Source organism: Procambarus clarkii, chromosome 6 (assembly GCF_040958095.1).
Source record: "Procambarus clarkii isolate CNS0578487 chromosome 6, FALCON_Pclarkii_2.0, whole genome shotgun sequence".
Taxonomy (NCBI): Eukaryota; Metazoa; Arthropoda; class Malacostraca; order Decapoda; family Cambaridae; genus Procambarus; species Procambarus clarkii.
Genome location: NC_091155.1, coordinates 760,463 through 784,342, shown reverse-complemented (window position 1 = coordinate 784,342; position 23,880 = coordinate 760,463).

Below are 23,880 nucleotides of genomic sequence, written 5' to 3'. Positions count from 1 at the left end.
TGACTGGTCAGTATTAATATATAACCAGTTAACTATTTTATTTGTTATCTAGGATATAATTATGGCTGGACAAGTTGGGTGTGCGTGGTAGGTTACACCAGACCGGCATCATGAGCAGTGTTCCTGTCACAAGCTCCTCCTCCCTCTCCTCTCCCTCCTCCATCGACATCAACTATGCCAAGGACATGAGGAGGATCGCAAAGGCACAGGCTACTATGACCGCAAAAATGGGAGAGAAGATGGTGATAAAAAACGCAATGAGGAAGTTACCCAAGCATAGAGCTGAGGCTGTGAAGCGAGCTGTTGCTGCCGAAGAGAGATTTAAGCGTGAGGCAGCAGCATACCTCAATAATGAGGAGGTTCCCCCCCGCCACAACCCACCCCCCTCCCGCGCCCTCTACTCCTTCTGAGGAGAAAGATGTGTTATTGTTGTGTTGTGTATAGTAGCAGCTAGCCGTCACTTCCCTGGGAGTTGTGCCCGGCGTGTCCAGTTAACTGCTCTTTGTATAAATGTTAAATGTTTCTTGAGTACGTAATAATAAAGTGTGTGTGTGTGTGTGAGTACTCACGTATTTGTGCCTGCTGGATCGAGCTCTAGCTCATGGACCCCTCATTTCTAGCCGATGATTGTCTAATGCAATGACTCCCGGCCTATTTCCTTATAAGAACACTGTTTTTCCCAAAAACGGTGGGTTTTCTGAGGGGAAGAGAAAACGTACGTCTGGAAGCTGATTGTAACCGCCCCAAGCTGCGCGCGCAACGAGCCGAGGTTATATAAACTCGGACGCAGACTGCGTGGCCCTCTTCCCGACAAGCCAACAGCTGCTCTCTTACAAAACGCTGCTCACTGCTGCTCAGCGAGTCGTAAACACAGAAGTTTAGCATGCTCAACTGTTCCCCCAGCATGGACCCTACACCAGTTCCTATCAACAACGACTCGGAGCAACCCGTCAGGGGCGTCCTGCCCTTCTCAACATTTAAGGTAGTGTTTGTGTTGTTGGCGCGCCGGACCAGTGTTTGTGTTGTTGGCGCGCCTGACCAGTGTTTGTCTGTGTTGGCGCGCGCGCCCCTGAAGCACGCCTGTTGGTTCAGCCTTGGTGACCAAATGCAGGTGCAGTGGACCTAGAGGGGGACGTGACCCTCGGTGTTATAGGGCACTGGTTTTTCTCCAGTAGGTGGCTGTTATTTGAAGCACAATCGGGGGGAGGCCTGTCCACCCCCCATCACGATATGTGATTTGGCCTTCATATCTCAGAATTTCGCATAATATTGCATTTTAAGCAAGTTTTTTTGCATTTTGTTTCGTACTAAAAATCATCGAATTTAGCAATATTTTGACGTTTATCATCCCCTTTTCCATTATGTGATTTAATCAAAATATCATCGAATTAGGCAATATTTTGCCGTTTTTCCACGTTTTTCTGAATTTTCAGTTTATTGTTATTAATTCATTGTTATTAAGTGCAGAGAGCCAGAATTTGGCTCCAAAATATGGCTCAAGCGTTGAATTTGGGATGTTTGGGATATTTTGAAAACTGCAGGGAGGGTTTGGGCAAAATGTGATCCATCGCCGCTTTCAGTAATTGTCATTTTTTCGGTATAAAAGTCGTAATTTCAAACTGCGAATACATGCAGAGAACCAGAATTTGGCTACAAAATATAACTCAAGCGTCGAATTTGGGATGTTTGCTATATTTTGAAAACTGCAGGGAGGGTTTGGGCCTAATGTGATCCATCGCCGCTTCCCGTAATTGACATATTTTCAGTATAAAAAGTCATAATTTCCAACTGCGAATACGTGCTGAGAGCCAGAATTTGGCTATAATGTATGGCTCAAGGGTCGAATTTGGGATGTTTGGGATATTTGAAAACTGCAAGCGGGGTTTGGGCAAAATTTGACGCATCGTTGCTTTCAGTAATTGGCATATTTTCCGTATAAAAAGTCGTAATTTCAAACTGCAAATACGTGCAGAGAGCCAGAATTTGGCTCCAAAATAACGCTCCAGGGTAGAATTTGGGATGTTTGGTATATTTTGAAAGCTGCAGGGGGGTTTGGGCAAAATGTGACCCATCGCCGCTCTCAGTAATTGGCATATTTACGGTATAAAATGACGTAATTTCAAAGTGCGAATACGTGCAGAAAGCTAGAATTTGGCTCCAAAATATGGCTCAAAGGTCGAATTTGGATGTTTGGGATATTTTGCAAACTGCAGGGGGGTTTGGGCAAAACGTGACCCATCGTTTATTTCAGTAATTGGCATATTTTCAAGCGTCAAGTTTGGGATGATTGGGATAAAAAGTCGTAATTTCAAACAGCGAATACGTGCAGAGAGCCAGAATTTGGCTCCAAAAACATTCTCATGGGTCGAATTTGAGATGTTTGGGATATTTTGAAAACTGCAAGGAGGGGGTTTCGGCTAAATGTGACCTATCGCCGCTCTCAGAAATTGGCATATTTTCGGTATAAAATGTCGTAATTTCAAAATGCGAATATGTGCAGAGAGCCACAATTTGGCTCCAAAAGTTGGCTCAAGGGTCGAATTTGGTATGTTTGGGAAATTTTGAAAACTGCAGGGAGGGTTTGGGCAAAATGTGATCCATCGCCGCTCTCAGTAAATGGCATATTTTCGGTATAAAAGACGTAATTTCAAACGGCGAGTACGTGCAGAGAGCCCGAATTTGGTTACAAAATATGGCACAAGGGTCGAATTTGGGATGTTTGAGATAATTTGGAAACTGCAGAGAGGGTTTCGGCAAAATGTGATCCATCGCCGTTTTCAGTAATTGGCTTATTTTCGGTATAAAAAGTCGTAATTTCAAACTGCGAATACGCGCAGAAAGCTAGAATTTGGCTCCAAAATATGGCTCAAAGGTCGAATTAGGGATGTTTGGGATATTTTGCAAATTGCAGAGGGGTATGGGCAAAATGTGACCCATCGCTTCTTTCAGTAATTGGCATATTTTCAAGCGTCAAATTTGGGATGTTTGGGATAAAAATTCGTAATTTCAAACTGCGAATACGTGCAGAGAGCCAGAATTTGGCTCCAAAAACATTCTCAACGGTCGAATTTGGGGTGTTTGGGATATTTTGAAAACTGCAAGGAGGGGGTTTCGGCTAAATGTGACCTATCGCCGATCTCAGTAATTGGCATATTTTAGGTATAAAATGACGTAATTTCAAACTGCGAATATGTGCAGAGAGCCACAATTTGGCTTCAAAATTTCGCTCAAGGGTCGAATTTGCGATGTTTGGGATATTTTGAAAACTGCAGGTGGGTTTGGGCAAAATGTGACCCATCGCTGCTCTCAGTAATTGGCATATTTTCGGTATAAAATGTCGTAATTTCAAACTGCGAATACGTGCAGAGAGCCAGAATTTGGCTCCAAAATAAGGCTCCAGGGTCGAATTTGGGATGTTTGGGATATTTTTAAAACTGCAGGGAGGGTTTGGGCCTAATGTGATCCATCGCCGCTTCCCGTAATTGACATATTTTCAGTATAAAAATTCATAATTTCTAACTGCGAATACGTGCTGAGAGCTAGAATTTGGCTATAATGTATGGCTCAAGGGTCGAATTTGGGATGTTTGGGATATTTGAAAACTGCAAGCGGGGTTTGGGCAAAATTTGACGCATCGTTGCTTTCAGTAATTGGCATATTTTCCGTATAAAAAGTCGTAATTTCAAACTGCAAATACGTGCAGAGAGCCAGAATTTGGCTCCAAAATAACGCTCCAGGGTAGAATTTGGGATGTTTGGTATATTTTGAAAACTGCAGGGGGGTTTGGGCAAAATGTGACTGTTATGATCTCAGCCTGCAGGAGAAACGAGTCTCCCTTCTTGAGAGTTATTCAGCAAGCCTGACCTAACTAGAAGGTCTAGCAAATATGGAGGTGATAACCCATATGAAAAATGGCTGGTTGGATATGTGTAACAGTTTGAGATTATGGGCAATGCAGAAGAAAATAGATAAATGACTGGCTAGGAGATGTGGACATTTTGCTGGAGGCGTGAGGCTCGCTTCTGGAGGACCTTGACCTCACTTGAGTGCCAGACATCGCAGGGGGAAGCCGCGCTCCGTTGAGCTCCCGTCAGAAGGGAACCCCTAGTGATATATCTCTAAGAGAAGAGAAGTGTGCAGACGTGCCAGCTGTGAAATCGAGCTGGGGACGTGTGGTCTCAAGTCGTGGACGATAATTAGTGAATATTAAATCGCCCAGAAGCATTATTGTGGGCCGTGGGAGCGCCCTGACCAGACGCCGTCAGAGAAAAAGCGCCCTCGATCAGTTAATCTGTGGTAAGCACGATATACGCCAGTTCATAGTGATCGCTTGTAGTTTGGTCGTGTGCCCAGCGACAGTAGCAATGTTTATTTATAAGTTAGACATGTTTTAATAAGGCAGAAAGCCTGAATTTTATTATAGACTGTGGGTTGGTTGGTGTTGTCGTCGTTGATTCTTCTCTACGGACAACCCAACCCACAACTCGGTAGAGTGCTTATACTAGGAGATCACCCTTGGCGCTTCTGGCTCTTGGAGAGGGGCTCAACGTCACACGTTTAGGGGATGCGGCTCCAACATTTAGCCTCGTTGTCACGTGCACACACCCACTCGAGCCGCTGTGACTCCCCACTCTCTCCCTAGGTGATATGATCTCCTCAATCCCCTTTTTGACTTACTAGTATTACCTTTTACCCTGTCCACAGCAGTGGTTCTTGGTTCTTTCTCTCTTTCTCTCTCCTTCTTTACTACCTCCTGGGAAGCCTCACTAGGACAAGGGCAAACACCAGCAAATTGTGACACATTTACTGGACCAAGCACATACACAATACATACACACATATAATAATAATGAATCCTATACTCTATAATATCACAATCAGGTTGCACTCCAACACCATCAGGACTCTATTATCAGCTTATCAAGTGTTTCCTATCTCTTGGTTCACCACCTGATACTCTTAACCTCCTCAAGTTGATCAAGTCTACATACACTGTTGCACCATCAGCAAGATAACATATATATACAGAAAATCAGCATTTGAATGCAATAACATATACCAGTATAAATGTTCATTGATACTTCAGTATAAAAAACTCCTTGACGTAAGAATGCCAACAGTCACTCACCTCTCACTGCGTCTTGCACGCTAATGACAACCAAACACTATCAACTCCCTATAAGTAATCCACCAGAACTTCCCCTTCCACCTCTGGAAGTTCACAATCCTAATATCCTTAGGTTCTTCCGGGCTTCACTACCAGGATCCTCTGCAGCTCCTCCAGGCTGCTATCATGAAGTTTTCTCGAGCAACTAAGGTGCTCCACCCTTCTGCTAGGTTCCTCCACAGCTCCCTCGGCTGCTACACCATGAAGTTTCCTCGAGCAACTATGGTGCTTCACCACCTCTACAGAAGCACGTGACACTCCTCTTCACTGCTGCTTCTCCTCACAGCTCGAGGTCCTCTGCTCCACTACCTTTGGAGTCTCATCAATTACTTCATCTGCTGGCTTCGAAGTTCTCAGCAACTTCTTCCCCAAAGACAAACCTGCAACCCATCGACGTTCCAATAAAATGTTCCCCTTTAACACATAAACAAAAATAACCACACAATATGCTTGCCTCAAACCTCTATCTGTCCTCTACATACAGTGAGAGTGGACTCCCCCGTTTTGGGCGGGTCCATACTCCACCTCGCCTGGCGGCGGTCCTCACTCACTGGGAGGGTCTTCCTCCATCCGGAGCCAGGCTCCCTCAGTCGTCCGTCAGAGCTCAGAGGGGATGGACGTCGCTCCGTGCTCCTCCCTCCCCAATCTCCTATTTTAGGCTTTCTGCCTTATTAAAACATGTCTAACCTATAAATAAACATTGCTACTGTCGCTGGGCACACGACCAACTACAAGTGATCACTATGAACTGGCGTATATCGTGCTTACCACAGATTAATTGGTCGAGGGCGCTTTCCCTCTGACGGCGTCTGGTCAGGGCGCTCCCACGGCCCACAATAATGCCTCCGGGCGGCTTAATATTCACTAATTATCGTCCACGACTTGAGACCACACGTCCCCAGCTCGATTCCACAGCTGGCACGTCTGCACACTTCTCTTCTCTTAGAGATATATCACTAGGGGTTCCCTTCTGACGGGAGCTCAACGGAGCGCGGCTTCCCCCTGCGATGTCTGGCACTCAAGTGAGGTCAAGGTCCTCCAGAAGCGAGCCTCACGCCTCCAGCAAAATGTCCACATCTCCTAGCCCGTCATTTATCTATTTTCTTCTGCATTGCCCATAATCTCAAACTGTTACACATATCCAACCAACTATTTTACATCTGCGTTATCACCTCAATACTTGCTAGACCTTCTTGTTAGGTCAGGCTTGCTGAATAACTCTCAAGAAGGGAGACTCGTTTCTCCTGCAGGCTGAGATCATAACAGTGACCCATCGCCGCTCTCAGTAATTGGCATATTTACGGTATAAAATGACGTAATTTCAAAGTGCAAATACGTGCAGAAAGCTAGAATTTGGCTCCAAAATATGGCTCAAAGGTCGAATTTGGATGTTTGGGATATTTTGCAAACTGCAGGGGGGTTTGGGCAAAACGTGACCCATCGTTTCTTTCAGTAATTGGCATATTTTCAAGCGTCAAGTTTGGGATGATTGGGATAAAAAGTCGTAATTTCAAACAGCGAATACGTGCAGAGAGCCAGAATTTGGCTCCAAAAACATTCTCATGGGTCGAATTTGAGATGTTTGGGATATTTTGAAAACTGCAAGGAGGGGGTTTCGGCTAAATGTGACCTATCGTTGCTCTCAGAAATTGGCATATTTTCGGTATAAAATGTCGTAATTTCAAAATGCGAATATGTGCAGAGAGCCACAATTTGGCTCCAAAAGTTGGCTCAAGGGTCGAATTTGGTATGTTTGGGAAATTTTGAAAAATGCACGGAGGGTTTGGGCAAAATGTGATCCATCGCCTCTCAAAGTAATTAGCATATTTTCGGTATAAAAATACCTAATTTAAAACTGCGAATACGTGCAGAGAGCCAAAATTTGGGATGTTTGGGATATTTTGAAAATTGCAGGGGGGGGTTTAGGTAAAATGTGACCTATCGCGGCTCTCAGTAATTGACATATTTTCGGCAAAAAATGTCGCAATTTCAAACTGCGAATAGGTGCAGAGAGCCAGAATTTGGCTCCAAAATATGGCTCAAGGGTTGTATTTGGGATGTTTGGGATATTTTGAAAACTAAATGGTGGGTTTGAGCAAAATGTGATCTATCGCTGCTTTCAGTAATTGGCATTTTTTCGGGATAAAAAGTCGTTATTTCAAGCTGTGAATACGAGCAGAAAGCCCGAATTTGGCTAGAAAATATGGCTCAAGTGTCGAATTTGGGATGCTTTGGATATTTTGAAAACTGCACGGAGGGTTTGGGCAAAATGTGATCCATCGCTGCTTTAAATAATTGATATATTTTCGGTATAAAAATTCCTAATTAAAAACTGCGAATACGTGCAGAGAGCCAGAACTTCGCTCCAAAATATGCCGCAAGGGTGGAATTTGGAATGTTTGCGATACTTTTAAAACTGCAAAAAGGGGTTTGGGCAAAATGTGATCCATTGCTGCTCTCCGTAATTGACATATTTTCGGTATAAAAATTCGTAGCTTCAAACTGCAAATACGTGCAGAGAGTCAGAATTTAGCTCCAAAATATGGCTCGAGCGTTGAATTTGGTATGTTTAGTATATTTTGAAAATTGCAGGGAGGGTTTGTGCAGAATGTGATCCATCGCAGCTTTCAGTAATAGGCATATTTTCGGTATAAAAAGTCGTAATTTCTAACTGCGAATAGGTGCAGAGAGCCAGATTTTGGCTCCACAATATGGCTCAAGCGTCGAATTGAGAATGTTTGAGATATTTTGAAAACTGCACAGAGGGTTTGGGCAAAATGTGACCCATCGCCGCTTTCAGTAACTGGCATATTTTCGGTTTAAAAAGTTGTAATTTCAAAATGCGAATACGTGCAGAGAGCCAGAATTTGGCTCCAAAATATGGCTCATGGGTCGAATTTGGGATGCTTGGGATATTATGAAAACTGACTGGTGGGTTTGATCAAAATGTGAGCTATCGCTCACATATGGGTTGTTTGCGACAGTTTGAAAACTGCAGGGGAAGGTTTTGGTATAATGTGACCCATCGCTGCTCTCAGTAATTGGCATATTTTCGGTATAAAAAGACGTAATTTCAAACTGCGAATACGTGCAGAAAGCCTGAATTTGGCTCCAAAATATAGCTCAAGCTTCGAATTTGGGATGTTTGAGATATTTTGAAAACTGCAGGGGGGTGGGGGGTTTGGGCAAAATGTGACCTATCGCCGCTCTCAGTAATTGACATATTTTCGGTATAAAGATTCGTAATTTCAAACTGCGAATATGTGCAGAGAGCCAGAATTTGGCTCCAAAATAAGGCTCCAGGGTCGAATTTGGGATGTTTGGGATATTTTGAAAACTGGAGGGAGGGTTTGGGCAAAATGTGATCTATCGCCGCTCTCCGTAATTGGCATATTTTCGGTATAAAAATTCGAAATTTCAAGCTGCGAATATTGGCATTGAGCCACAATTTGGCTCCAAAATTTGGCTCAAGCGTCGAATTTGGGATGTTTGAGATGTTTTGAAAACTGCAGGGGGCTTAAGGCTTAAGAGCCTTAAGCTTAAGAGCTTAAGGCTTTTACATGTACATCTTCCATTACCAATGGAAGATGTACACGTAAAACAGCTCTAATCCGGCTGAAACGTCGATATATATGCAATAAAAAAAGAACTTCTCCCCTTTTCAATATCGTACTCAGTATTTTAACTAGAAACAACATACTCAGTATTTTAACTAGAAACAAATAGTTGATTGAAAATAAAGTATTTAAGGTTAATTTCTAACCAATAATGTATTTGCATCATTTTTGTCGTATATATAAAGAATTAATACAATAAACTGAAAATTCACAACAACCTGGAAAAACGGCAAAATATTGCATAATTCGATGATATTTTGTGTAAATCATATAAAGAAAAAGGCGGACGATAAACGTCAAAATATTGCTAAATTCGGTGATTTTGAGTAAAAAAGAAAATGCAAGAAAACTTACCTAAAAATGCAATATTATGCGAAATTCTGAGATTTGAAAGCCAAATCACATATCGTGAGAAAACGTGAAGTAGTATCGAAATCATGGTACAAACGAATATATTTACGTAAACTCAATAAAAATATTCTGCACGTATTCGCAGTTTGAAATTACATTTTATACCGAAAATCTCATTTATCACATTTTGCCCAGGCCCTCCCTGCAGTTTTCAAATTATCCCAAGCATCCCAAATTCGACCCTTGAGCCATATTTTGGAGTCACATTCTGGCTCTCTGCTCGTATTCGCTGTTTGAAATTATGAATTTTTATACCGAAAATATGTCAATTACTGAGGGCAGCGATAGGTCACATTTTGCCCAAACCCCCTTTGCACTTTTCAAAATATCCCAAACATCCCATGTTCGACGCTTGAACCATATTTTGGAGCCAAATTCCGGCTCTCTGCACGTATTCGCAGTTTGAAATTACATCATTTTATAACGAAAACATGCCAATTACTAAGCGCAGCGATAGGTCACATTTTGCCCAAACCCCCCTGCAGTTTTCAAAACATCTCAAACATCCCAAATTCGACGCTTGAGCCAAATTTTGGAGCCAAATTCGGGCTTTCTGCACGTATTCACAGTTTGAAATAACGACTTTTTATCCCGAAAATATGCCAATTACTGAAAGCGGCGATAGATCACATTTTGCTCAAATCCACCATTCAGTTTTCAAAATATCCCAAACATCCCAAATACGACCCTTGAGCCATATTTTGGAGCCAAATTCTGGCTCTCTGCACCTATTCGCAGTTTGAAATTACGACATTTTATACCGAAAATATGTCAATTACTGAGAGCAGCGATTGGTCACATTTTACCTAAACCCCCCCTGCAGTTTTCAAAATACCCCAAACATCCCAAATTTTGGCTCTCTGCACGTATTCGCAGTTTTAAATTAGGTAATTTTATACCGAAAATATGCTAATTACTTTGAGAGGCGATGGAGCACATTTTGCCCACACCCTCCGTGCAGTTTTCAAAATATCCCAAACTTCCCAAATTCGACCCTGGAGCCTTATTTTGGAGCCAAGTTCTTGCTTTCTTCACGTATTCGCAGTTTGAAATAACGACTTTTTATACCGAAAATATGTCAATTACTGAAAGCTGCAATGGGTCACATTCTGCTCAAACCCCCTTGCAGTTTTCAAAATATCCCAAACATACCAAATTCGACCCTTGAGCCAATTTTTGGAGCCAAATTGTGGCTCTCTGCACATATTCGCATTTTGAAATTACGACTTTTTATACCGAAAATATGCCAATTACTGAGAGGGGCGGTAGGTCACATTTAGCCGAACCCCCCTCCTTGCAGTTTTCAAAATATCCCAAACATCCCAAATTCGACCCTTGAGAATGTTATTGAAAACGTGGAAAAACGGCAAATATTGCCTAATTCGATGATATTTTGTTTAAATCACATAAAGGAAAAGGAGATAATAAACGTCAAAATATTTCAAAATGTGAAATTCTGAGATTTGAAGGCCAAATCACATATCGTGATACTACATGAAATAGTATCGAAATATTGGTAAAAATGAATATACATACGTAATATCAAACTACATGAAAAACGTGAAAAAAGTCATTATTTTACCATATATGAAGATTTTAACTTCAAATCATAGAGCGAGGTTTCGTATTATTTAGATCCAAGAAAAGACATATGACTATGTTGTTTCCAATACAAATGATAAAAGCCAATGTGCTTTCATTAGAATTAACTAAAATGTTCCTGATTCTCCGTTTATATTACCGATGGAAGATGTACACGTAAAACCGCTCTAATCTGGCTGAAACGTCGATATATGCAATAAAAACCGAACTTCTCCCCTTTTCAATATCCAATTCAGTATTTTAACGAGAAACAAATGGTTGATTGAAAATAAAGTATTTAAGTTTAATTTCTAATCAATTATGTGTTTGCTTCATTTTTATCGTATATTTAATGAATTAATAACAATAAACTGAAAATTCACAAAAACGTGGAAAAACGGTAAAATATTGCCTAATTCGATGATATTTTTTTTAAATCTCATAGAGGAAAAGGGGATGATAAACGTCAAAATATTGCTTAATTCGATGATTTTTCGTACGAAACAAAATGCAAGAAAACTAGCTTAAAATGCAATATTATGCGAAATTCTGAGATTTGAAGGTAAACTCACATATCGTGATACTACATGAAATAGTATCGAAATATTGGTATAAATGAATATATTTTTTACCAAACTACATGATTAACGTGAAAAGTCACTATTTTACCATATTTGAGGATTTTACCTTCAAGTCATATAGCGAGGTTTCGTTTTATTTAGATCAAAGAAAAGACATATGACAATGTTGTTTCCAATACAAATGATAAAAAACAATGTGTTTTCATTAGAATTAATTAAAAGGTTCTTGAATTTCTGTTTATATTACCGATGGAAGATGTACACGTAAAACCGCTCTAATCCGGCTGAAACATCGATATATGCAATAAAAACCGAACTTCTCCCCTTTTCAATATCTTACTCAGTATTTTAACGAGAAACAAATAGATAATTGAAAATGAAGTATTTAAGTTTATTATCTAATCAATTATGTGTTTGCATCATTTTTATCGTATATTTAATGAATTAATAACAATAAACTGAAAATTCAAAAAAACGTGGAAAAACGGCAAAATATTGCCTAATTCGATGATAAATCTCATAGAGGAAAAGGGGATGATAAACGTCAAATATATTGGTAAATTCGATGATTTTTCGTACGAAACAAAATGCAAGAAAACTAGCTTAAAATGCAATATTATGCGATATTATGAGATTTGAAGGCCAAATCACTTATTGTGATACTACATGAAATAGTATCGAAATATTGGTAAAAATGAATATTTTTACGTAATATCAAACTACATGATTGACGTGAAAAAGTCACTATTTTACCATATTTGAGGATTTTAACTACAAATCATTGAGCGAGGTTTCGTATTATTTAGATCCAAGAAAAGACATATGATATTGTTGTTTCCAATACAAATGATAAAAAAAACAATGTTGTTTATTAGAATTAACTAAAATGTTCATGATTTTCCGTTTATTTTACCGATGGAAGACGTACACGTAAAACCGCTCTAATCCGGCTGAAACGTCGAAATATGCAATAAAAACCGAACTTCTCCCCTTTTCAATATTCTACTCAGTATTTAACCGAGAAACAAATAGATGATTGAAAATGAAGTATTTAAGGTTATTATCTAATCAATTATGAGTTTCAATCATTTTTATTGTATATTTAATGAATTATAACCCATAGACTGAAAATTCACAAAAACGTGGAAAAACGGCAAAATATTTCCTAATTCGATGATATTTTGTTTAAATCACATAAAGGAAAAGGAGATAATAAACGTCAAAATATTGCTAAATTCGATGATTTTTCGTACGAAACAAAATGCAAGAAAACTTGCTTAAAATGCAATATTATGCGAAATTCTGAGATTTGAAGGCCAAATCACATATCGTGATACTACATTAAATAGTATCGAAATATTGGTAAAAATGAATATATATACGTAATATCAAACTACATGAAAAACGTGAAAAAAGTCATTATTTTACCATATATGAAGATTTTAACTTCAAATCATAGAGCGAGGTTTCGTATTATTTAGATCCAAGAAAAGACATATGACAATGTTGTTTCCAATACAAATGATAAAAAAACAATGTTGTTTCATTAGAATTAACTAAAATGTTCTTGATTTTCCGTTTATTTTACCGATGGAAGATGTACACGTAAAACCGCTCTAATCCGGCTGAAACGTCGATATATGCAATAAAAACCGAGTTTCTCCCCTTTTCAATATTCTACTCAGTATTTTACCGAGAAACAAATAGATGATTGAAAATGAAGTATTTAAGGTTATTATCTATTCAATTATGTGTTTCCATCATTTTTATTGTATATATAATGAATTATAACCCATAGACTGAAAATTCACAAAAACGTGGAAAAACGGCAAAATATTGCCTAATTCAATGATATTTTGTTTAAGTCACATAAAGGAAAAGGAGATAATAAACGTCAAAATATTGCTAAATTCGATGATTTTTCGTACGAAACAAAATGCAAGAAAACTAGCTTAAAATGCAATATTATGCGACATTCTTAGATTTGAAGGCCAAATCACATATTGTGATACTACATGAAATAGTATCGAAATATTGGTAAAAATGAATATATTTACGTATTATCAAACTACATGATTGACGTGAAAAAGTCACTATTTTACCATATTTGAGGATTTTAACTTCAAATCATAGAGCGAGGTTTCGTATTATTTAGATCCAAGAAAAGACATATGACATTGTTGTTTCCAATACAAATGATAAAAAAACAATGTTGTTTCATTAGAATTAACTAAAATGTTCTTGATTTTCCGTTTATTTTACCGATGGAAGATGTACACGTAAAACCGCTCTAATCCGGCTGAAACGTCGATATATGCAATAAAAACCGAGTTTCTCCCCTTTTCAATATTCTACTCAGTATTTTAACGAGAAACAAATAGATGATTGAAAATGAAGCATTTAAAGTTATTATCTAATCAATTATGTGTTTCCATCATTTTTATTGTATATATAATGAATTATAACCCATAGACTGAAAATTCACAAAAACGTGGAAAAACGGCAAAATATTGCCTAATTCAATGATATTTTGTTTAAGTCACATAAAGGAAAAGGAGATAATAAACGTCAAAATATTGCTAAATTCGATGATTTTTCGTACGAAACAAAATGCAAGAAAACTAGCTTAAAATGCAATATTATGCGACATTCTTAGATTTGAAGGCCAAATCACATATTGTGATACTACATGAAATAGTATCGAAATATTGGTAAAAATGAATATATTTACTTAATATCAAACTACATGAAAAACGTGAAAAAAGTCATTATTTTACCATATTTGAAGATTTTACCTTCAAATTGTTTTGAAGGTTTGAGCGAGGTTTCGTATTATTTAGATCCAAGAAAAGACATATGACTATGTTGTTTCCAATACAAATGATAAAAGCCAATGTGATTTCATTAGAATTAACTAAAATGTTCCTGATTTTCCGTTTATATTACCGATGGAAGATGTACACGTAAAACCGCTCTAATCTGGCTGAAACGTCGATATATGCAATAAAAACCGAACTTCTATCCTTTTCAATATCCAATTCAGTATTTTAACGAGAAACAAATGGTTGATTGAAAATAAAGTATTTAAGTTTAATTTCTAATCAATTATGTGTTTGCATCATTTTTATCGTATATTTAATGAATTAATAACAATAAACTGAAAATTCACAAAAACGTGGAAAAACGGCAAAATATTGCCTAATTCGATGATATTTTGTTTAAATCTCATAGAGGAAAAGGGGATGATAAACGTCAAAATATTGCTAAATTCGATGATTTTTCGAACGAAACAAAATGCAAGAAAACTTGCTTAAAATGCAATATTATGCGACATTCTGAGATTTGAAGGCCAAATCACATAATGTGATACTGCATGAAATAGTATCGAAATATTGGTAAAAATGAATATATTTACGTAATATCAAACTACATGATTGACGTGAAAAAGTCACTATTTTACCATATTTGAGGATTTTAACTTCAAATCATAGAACGAGGTTTCGTATTATTTAGATCCAAGAAAAGACATATAACATTGTTGTTTCCAATAAAAATGATAAAAAAACAATGTTGTTTCATTAGAATTAACTAAAATGTTCTTGATTTTCCGTTTATTTTACCGATGGAAGATGTACACGTAAAACCGCTCTAATCCGGCTGAAACGTCGATATATGCAATAAAAACCGAACTTCTCCCCTTTTCAATATTCTACTCAGTATTTTAACGAGAAACAAATAGATGATTGAAAATGATGTATTTAAGGTTATTATCTAATCAATTATGTGTTTCCATCATTTGGTATAATAATGACTTTTTTCACGTTTTTCATGTAGTTTGATATTACGTAAATAGATTCATTTTTACCAATATTTCGATACTATTTCATGTAGTACCACGATATGAGATTTGGCCTTCAAATCTCAGATTTTCGCATAATATTGCATTTTAAGCAAGTTTTCTTGCATTTTGTTTCGTACTAAAAATCATCGAAATCAGCAATATTTTGACGTTTTTCATCCCCTTTTCCTCTATGTGATATAAACAAAATATCATCGAATTAGGCAATATTTTGCTGTTTTTCCACGTTTTTGTGAATTTTCAGTTTATTGCTATTAATTCATTAAATATAAGATAGAAATAATGCAAACACATAATTGATTAGAAATTAACCTTAAACACTTCATTTTCAATCAACTATTTGTTTCTCGTTAAAATACTGAGTAAGATATTGAAAAGGGGAAAAGTTCTGTTTTTATTGCATATATCGACGTTTTAGCCGGATTAGAGCGGTTTTACGTGTACATCTTCCATCGGTAATATAAACGGAAAATCAGGAACATTTTAGTTAATTCTAATGAAAACACATTGATTTTTATCATTTGTATTTGAAACAACATTGTCATATGTCTTTTCTAGGATCTAAATAATACGAAACCTCGCTCTATGATTTGAAGTTAAAATCCTCAAATATGGTAGTATAGTGACTTTTTTCACGTTATTCATGTAGTGTGATTTTACGTATATATATTCGTTTTTACCAATATTTCAATACTACTTCATGTTTTCTCACGATATGTGATTTACCCTTCAAATTTTAGAATTTCGCAAATTTTGCATTTTTAGCAAGTTTTCTTGCATTTTGTTTTGTACTAAAAATCATCGAATTTATCAATATTTTGACCTTCATCATCCCCTTTTCCTGTATGTGATTTAAACAAAATATCATCGAATTAGGCCGTTTTTGCACGTTTTCTTTAATTTTCAGTTTATTGTTATTAATTCATTAAATATACGATAAAAATTATGCAAACACATAATTGATATGAAAATAACCTTAAATACTTCTTTTTCAATCATCTATTTGTTTCTCGTTAAAATACTGAGTAAGATATTGAAAAGGGAAAAGTTCTGTTTTTAATGCATATATCGACGTTTCAGCCGGAGTAGAACGGTTTTACGTGTACATCTTCCATCGGTAATATAAACCGAAAATCAGGAACATTTTAGTTAATTGTAATGAAAACACATTGATTTTTATCATTTGTATTGGAATCAGCATCTTTATACGTCTTTTCTAGGGTCTAAAAAATACGAAACGTCGCTCTATGATTCGAAGTTAAAATCCTCAAATTTGGTATGATAATGACTTTTTTCACGTTTTTCATGTAGTTTGATATTACGTAAATATATTCATTTTTACCAATATTTCGATACTATTTCATGTAATATCACGATATGTGATTTGGCCTTCAAATCTCAGATTTTCGCATAATATTGCATTTTAAGCAAGTTTTCTTGCATTTTGCTTCGTACTAAAAATCATCGAAATCAGCAATATTTTGACGTTTATCATCCCCTTTTCCTTTACGTGATATAAACAAAATATCATCGAATTAGGCAATATTTAGCTGTTTTTCCACGTTTTTGTGAATTTTCAGTTTATTGCTATTAATTCATTAAATATACGATAAAAATAATGCAAACACATAATTGATAAGAAACTAACCTTAAACACTTCATTTTCAATCAACTATTTGTTTCTCGTTAAAATACTGAGTAAGATATTGAAAAGGGGAGAAGTTCTGTTTTTATTGCATATATCGACGTTTCAGCCGGATTAGAGCGGATTTACGTGTACATCTTCCATCGGTAATATAAACGGAAAATCAGGAACATTTTAGTTAATTCTAATGAAAACACATTGATTTTTATTATTTGTATTTGAAACAACATTGTCATATGTCTTTTCTTGGATCTAAATAATACGAAACCTCGCTCTTTGATTTGAAGTTAAAATCCTCAAATATGGTAATATAGTGACATTTTTCACGTTATTCATGTAGTGTGATTTTACGTATATATATTCGTTTCTACCAATATTTCGATACTACTTCATGTTTTCTCACGATATGTGATTTGGCCTTCAAATCTCAGAATTTCGCAAATTTTGCATTTATAAGCAAGTTTTCTTGCATTTTGTTTTGTACTAAAAATCATCGAATTTAGCAATATTTTGACCTTTATCATCCCCTTTTCCTTTATGTGATTTAAACAAAATATCATCGAATTAGGCAATATTTTGCAGTTTTTCCACGTTTTTGTGAATTTTCAGTTTATTGCTATTATTTCATTAAATATACAATAAAAAGGATGCAAACACATAATAATTCAGAAAATAACCGTAAATACTTCATTTTCAATCATCTATTTGTTTCTCGTTAAAATATTGAGTAAGTTATGGAAAAGGGGAGAAGTTCTGTTTTTATTGCATATATCGACGTTTCAGCCGGATTAGAACGGTTTTACGTGTACATCTTCCATTGGTAATATAAACCGAAAATCAGGAACATTTTAGTTGATTTTAATGAAAACACATTAATTTTTATCATTTGTATTGGAAGCAACATCTTTATACGTCTTTTCTAGGGTCTAAAAAATACGAAACATCGCTCTATGATTCGAAGTTAAAATCCTCAAATTTGGTATAATAATGACTTTTTCACGTTTTTCATGTAGTTTGATTTTACGGAAATATATTCATTTTTACCAATATTTCGATACTATTTCATGTAGTATCACGATATGTGATTTGGCCTTCAAATCTCAGATTTTCGCATAATATTGCATTTTAAGCAAGTTTTCTTGCATTTTGTTTCGTACTAAAAATCATCGAATTCAGCAATATTTTGACGTTCATCATCCCCTTTTCCTTTACGTGATATAAACAAAATATCATCGAATTAGGCAATATTTTGCTGTTTTTTTTACGTTTTTGTGAATTTTCAGTTTATTGCTATTATTTCATTAAATATACGATAAAAATAATGCAAACACATAATTGATTAGAAATTAACCTTTAGCACTTCATTTTCAATCAACTATTTGTTTCTCGTTAAAATACTGAGTAAGATATTGGAAAGGGGAGAAGTTCTGTTTTTATTGCATATATCTACGTTTCAGCCGGATTAGAGCGGTTTTACGTGTACATCTTCCATCGGTAATATAAACGGAAAATCAGGAACATTTTAGTTAATTCTAATGAAAACACATTGATTTTTATCATTTGTATTTGAAACAACATTGTCATATGTCTTTTCTAGGATCTAAATAATACGAAACCTCGCTCTATGATTTGAAGTTAAAATCCTCAAATATGGTAGTATAGTGACTTTTTTCACGTTATTCATGTAGTGTGATTTTACGTATATATATTCGTTTTTACCAATATTTCAATACTACTTCATGTTTTCTCACGATATGTGATTTACCCTTCAAATCTTAGAATTTCGCAAATTTTGCATTTTAAGCAAGTTTTCTTGCATTTTGTTTTGTACTAAAAATCATCGAATTTATCAATATTTTGACCTTTATCATCCCCTTTTCCTGTATGTGATTTAAACAAAATATCATCGAATTAAGCCGTTTTTGCACGTTTTCTTTAATTTTCAGTTTATTGTTATTAATTCATTAAATATACGATAAAAATTATGCAAACACATAATTGATATGAAAATAACCTTAAATACTTCTTTTTCAATCATCTATTTGTTTCTCGTTAAAATACTGAGTAAGATATTGAAAAGGGAAAAGTTCTGTTTTTAATGCATATATCGACGTTTCAGCCGGAGTAGAACGGTTTTACGTGTACATCTTCCATCGGTAATATAAACCGAAAATCAGGAACATTTTAGTTAATTGTAATGAAATCACATTGATTTTTATCATTTGTATTGGAAGCAGCATCTTTATACGTCTTTTCTAGGGTCTAAAAAATACGAAACGTCGCTCTATGATTCGAAGTTAAAATCCTCAAATTTGGTATGATAATGACTTTTTTCACGTTTTTCATGTAGTTTGATATTACGTAAATATATTCATTGTTACCAATATTTCGATACTATTTCATGTAGTATCACGATATGTGATTTGGCCTTCAAATCTCAGATTTTCGCATAATATTGCATTTTAAGCAAGTTTTCTTGCATTTTGCTTCGTACTAAAAATCATCGAAATCAGCAATATTTTGACGTTCATCATCCCCTTTTCCTTTATGTGATATAAACAAAATATCATCGAATTAGGCAATATTTTGCTGTTTTTCCACGTTTTTGTGAATTTTCAGTTTATTGCTATTAATTCATTAAATATACGATAAAAATAATGCAAACACATAATTGATTAGAAATTAACCTTAAACACTTCATTTTCAATCAACTATTTGTTTCTCGTTAAAATACTGAGTAAGATATTGAAAAGGGGAGAAGTTCTGTTTTTATTGCATATATCGACGTTTCAGCCGGATTTGAGCGGATTTACGTGTACATCTTCCATTGGTAATATAAACGGAAAATCAGGAACATTTTAGTTATTTCTAATGAAAACACATTGATTTTTATTATTTGTATTTGAAACAACATTGTCATATGTCTTTTCTTGGATCTAAATAATACGAAACCTCGCTCTATGATTTGAAGTTAAAATCCTCAAATATGGTAATATAGTGACTTTTTTCACGTTATTCATGTAGTGTGATTTTACGTATATATATTCGTTTCTACCAATATTTCGATACTACTTCATGTTTTCTCACGATATGTGATTTGGCCTTCAAATCTCAGAATTTCGCAAATTTTGCATTTATAAGCAAGTTTTCTTGCCTTTTGTTTTGTACTAAAAATCATCGAATTTAGCAATATTTTGACCTTTATCATCCCCTTTTCCTTTATGTGATTTAAACAAAATATCATCGAATTAGGCAATATTTTGCCGTTTTTCCACGTTTTTGTGAATTTTCAGTTTATTGCTATTATTTCATTAAATATACGATAAAAATGATGCAAACACATAATTGATCAGAAAATAACCTTAAATACTTCATTTTCAATCATCTATTTGTTTCTCGTTAAAATATTGAGTAAGGGGGAGAAATTCTGTTTTTATTGCATATATCGACGTTTCAGCCGAATTAGAACGGTTTTACGTGTACATCTTCCATCGGTAATATAAACCGAAAATCAGGAACATTTTAGTTAATTTTAATGAAAACACATTAATTTTTATCATTTGTATTGAAAGCAACATCTTTATACGTCTTTTCTAGGGTCTAAAAAATACGAAACGTCGCTCTATGATTCGAAGTTAAAATCCTCAAATTTGGTATAATAATGACTTTTTTCACGTTTTTCATGTAGTTTGATATTACGGAAATATATTCATTTTTACCAATATTTCGATACTATTTCATGTAATATCACGATATGTGATTTGGCCTTCAAATCTCAGATTTTCGCATAATATTGCATTTTAAGCAAGTTTTCTTGCATTTTGCTTCGTACTAAAAATCATCGAAATCAGCAATATTTTGACGTTTATCATCCCCTTTTCCTTTACGTGATATAAACAAAATATCATCGAATTAGGCAATATTTAGCTGTTTTTCCACGTTTTTGTGAATTTTCAGTTTATTGCTATTAATTCATTAAATATACGATAAAAATAATGCAAACACATAATTGATAAGAAACTAACCTTAAACACTTCATTTTCAATCAACTATTTGTTTCTCGTTAAAATACTGAGTAAGATATTGAAAAGGGGAGAAGTTCTGTTTTTATTGCATATATCGACGTTTCAGCCGGATTAGAGCGGATTTACGTGTACATCTTCCATCGGTAATATAAACGGAAAATCAGGAACATTTTAGTTAATTCTAATGAAAACACATTGATTTTTATTATTTGTATTTGAAACAACATTGTCATGTGTCTTTTCTTGGATCTAAATAATACGAAACCTCGCTCTTTGATTTGAAGTTAAAATCCTCAAATATGGTAATATAGTGACATTTTTCACGTTATTCATGTAGTGTGATTTTACGTATATATATTCGTTTCTACCAATATTTCGATACTACTTCATGTTTTCTCACGATATGTGATTTGGCCTTCAAATCTCAGAATTTCGCAAATTTTGCATTTATAAGCAAGTTTTCTTGCATTTTGTTTTGTACTAAAAATCATCGAATTTAGCAATATTTTGACCTTTATCATCCCCTTTTCCTTTATGTGATTTAAACAAAATATCATCGAATTAGGCAATATTTTGCAGTTTTTCCACGTTTTTGTGAATTTTCAGTTTATTGCTATTATTTCATTAAATATACGATAAAAATGATGCAAACACATAATAATTCAGAAAATAACCGTAAATACTTCATTTTCAATCATCTATTTGTTTCTCGTTAAAATATTGAGTAAGTTATTGAAAAGGGGAGAAGTTCTGTTTTTATTGCATATATCGACGTTTCAGCCGGATTAGAACGGTTTTACGTGTACATCTTCCATTGGTAATATAAACCGAAAATCAGGAACATTTTAGTTGATTTTAATGAAAACACATTAATTTTTATCATTTGTATTGGAAGCAACATCTTTATACGTCTTTTCTAGGGTCTAAAAAATACGAAACATCGCTCTATGATTCGAAGTTAAAATCCTCAAATTTGGTATAATAATGACTTTTTCACGTTTTTCATGTAGTTTGATTTTACGGAAATATATTCATTTTTACCAATATTTCGATACTATTTCATGTAGTATCACGATATGTGATTTGGCCTTCAAATCTCAGATTTTCGCATAATATTGCATTTTAAGCAAGTTTTCTTGCATTTTGTTTCGTACTAAAAATCATCGAATTCAGCAATATTTTGACGTTCATCATCCCCTTTTCCTTTACGTGATATAAACAAAATATCATCGAATTAGGCAATATTTTGCTGTTTTTTTTACGTTTTTGTGAATTTTCAGTTTATTGCTATTATTTCATTAAATATACGATAAAAATAATGCAAACACATAATTGATTAGAAATTAACCTTAAGCACTTCATTTTCAATCAACTATTTGTTTCTCGTTAAAATACTGAGTAAGATATTGGAAAGGGGAGAAGTTCTGTTTTTATTGCATATATCTACGTTTCAGCCGGATTAGAGCGGTTTTACGTGTACATCTTCCATCGGTAATATAAACGGAAAATCAGGAACATTTTAGTTAATTCTAATGAAAACACATTGATTTTTATCATTTGTATTTGAAACAACATTGTCATATGTCTTTTCTAGGATCTAAATAATACGAAACCTCGCTCTATGATTTGAAGTTAAAATCCTCAAATATGGTAGTATAGTGACTTTTTTCACGTTATTCATGTAGTGTGATTTTACGTATATATATTCGTTTTTACCAATATTTCAATACTACTTCATGTTTTCTCACGATATGTGATTTACCCTTCAAATCTTAGAATTTCGCAAATTTTGCATTTTAAGCAAGTTTTCTTGCATTTTGTTTTGTACTAAAAATCATCGAATTTATCAATACTTTGACCTTTATCATCCCCTTTTCCTGTATGTGATTTAAACAAAATATCATCGAATTAGGCCGTTTTTGCACGTTTTCTTTAATTTTCAGTTTATTGTTATTAATTCATTAAATATACGATAAAAATTATGCAAACACATAATTGATATGAAAATAACCTTAAATACTTCTTTTTCAATCATCTATTTGTTTCTCGTTAAAATACTGAGTAAGATATTGAAAAGGGAAAAGTTCTGTTTTTAATGCATATATCGACGTTTCAGCCGGAGTAGAACGGTTTTACGTGTACATCTTCCATCGGTAATATAAACCGAAAATCAGGAACATTTTAGTTAATTGTAATGAAATCACATTGATTTTTATCATTTGTATTGGAAGCAGCATCTTTATACGTCTTTTCTAGGGTCTAAAAAATACGAAACGTCGCTCTATGATTCGAAGTTAAAATCCTCAAATTTGGTATGATAATGACTTTTTTCACGTTTTTCATGTAGTTTGATATTACGTAAATATATTCATTGTTACCAATATTTCGATACTATTTCATGTAGTATCACGATATGTGATTTGGCCTTCAAATCTCAGATTTTCGCATAATATTGCATTTTAAGCAAGTTTTCTTGCATTTTGCTTCGTACTAAAAATCATCGAAATCAGCAATATTTTGACGTTCATCATCCCCTTTTCCTTTATGTGATATAAACAAAATATCATCGAATTAGGCAATATTTTGCTGTTTTTCCACGTTTTTGTGAATTTTCAGTTTATTGCTATTAATTCATTAAATATACGATAAAAATAATGCAAACACATAATTGATTAGAAATTAACCTTAAACACTTCATTTTCAATCAACTATTTGTTTCTCGTTAAAATACTGAGTAAGATATTGAAAAGGGGAGAAGTTCTGTTTTTATTGCATATATCGACGTTTCAGCCGGATTTGAGCGGATTTACGTGTACATCTTCCATTGGTAATATAAACGGAAAATCAGGAACATTTTAGTTATTTCTAATGAAAACACATTGATTTTTATTATTTGTATTTGAAACAACATTGTCATATGTCTTTTCTTGGATCTAAATAATACGAAACCTCGCTCTATGATTTGAAGTTAAAATCCTCAAATATGGTAATATA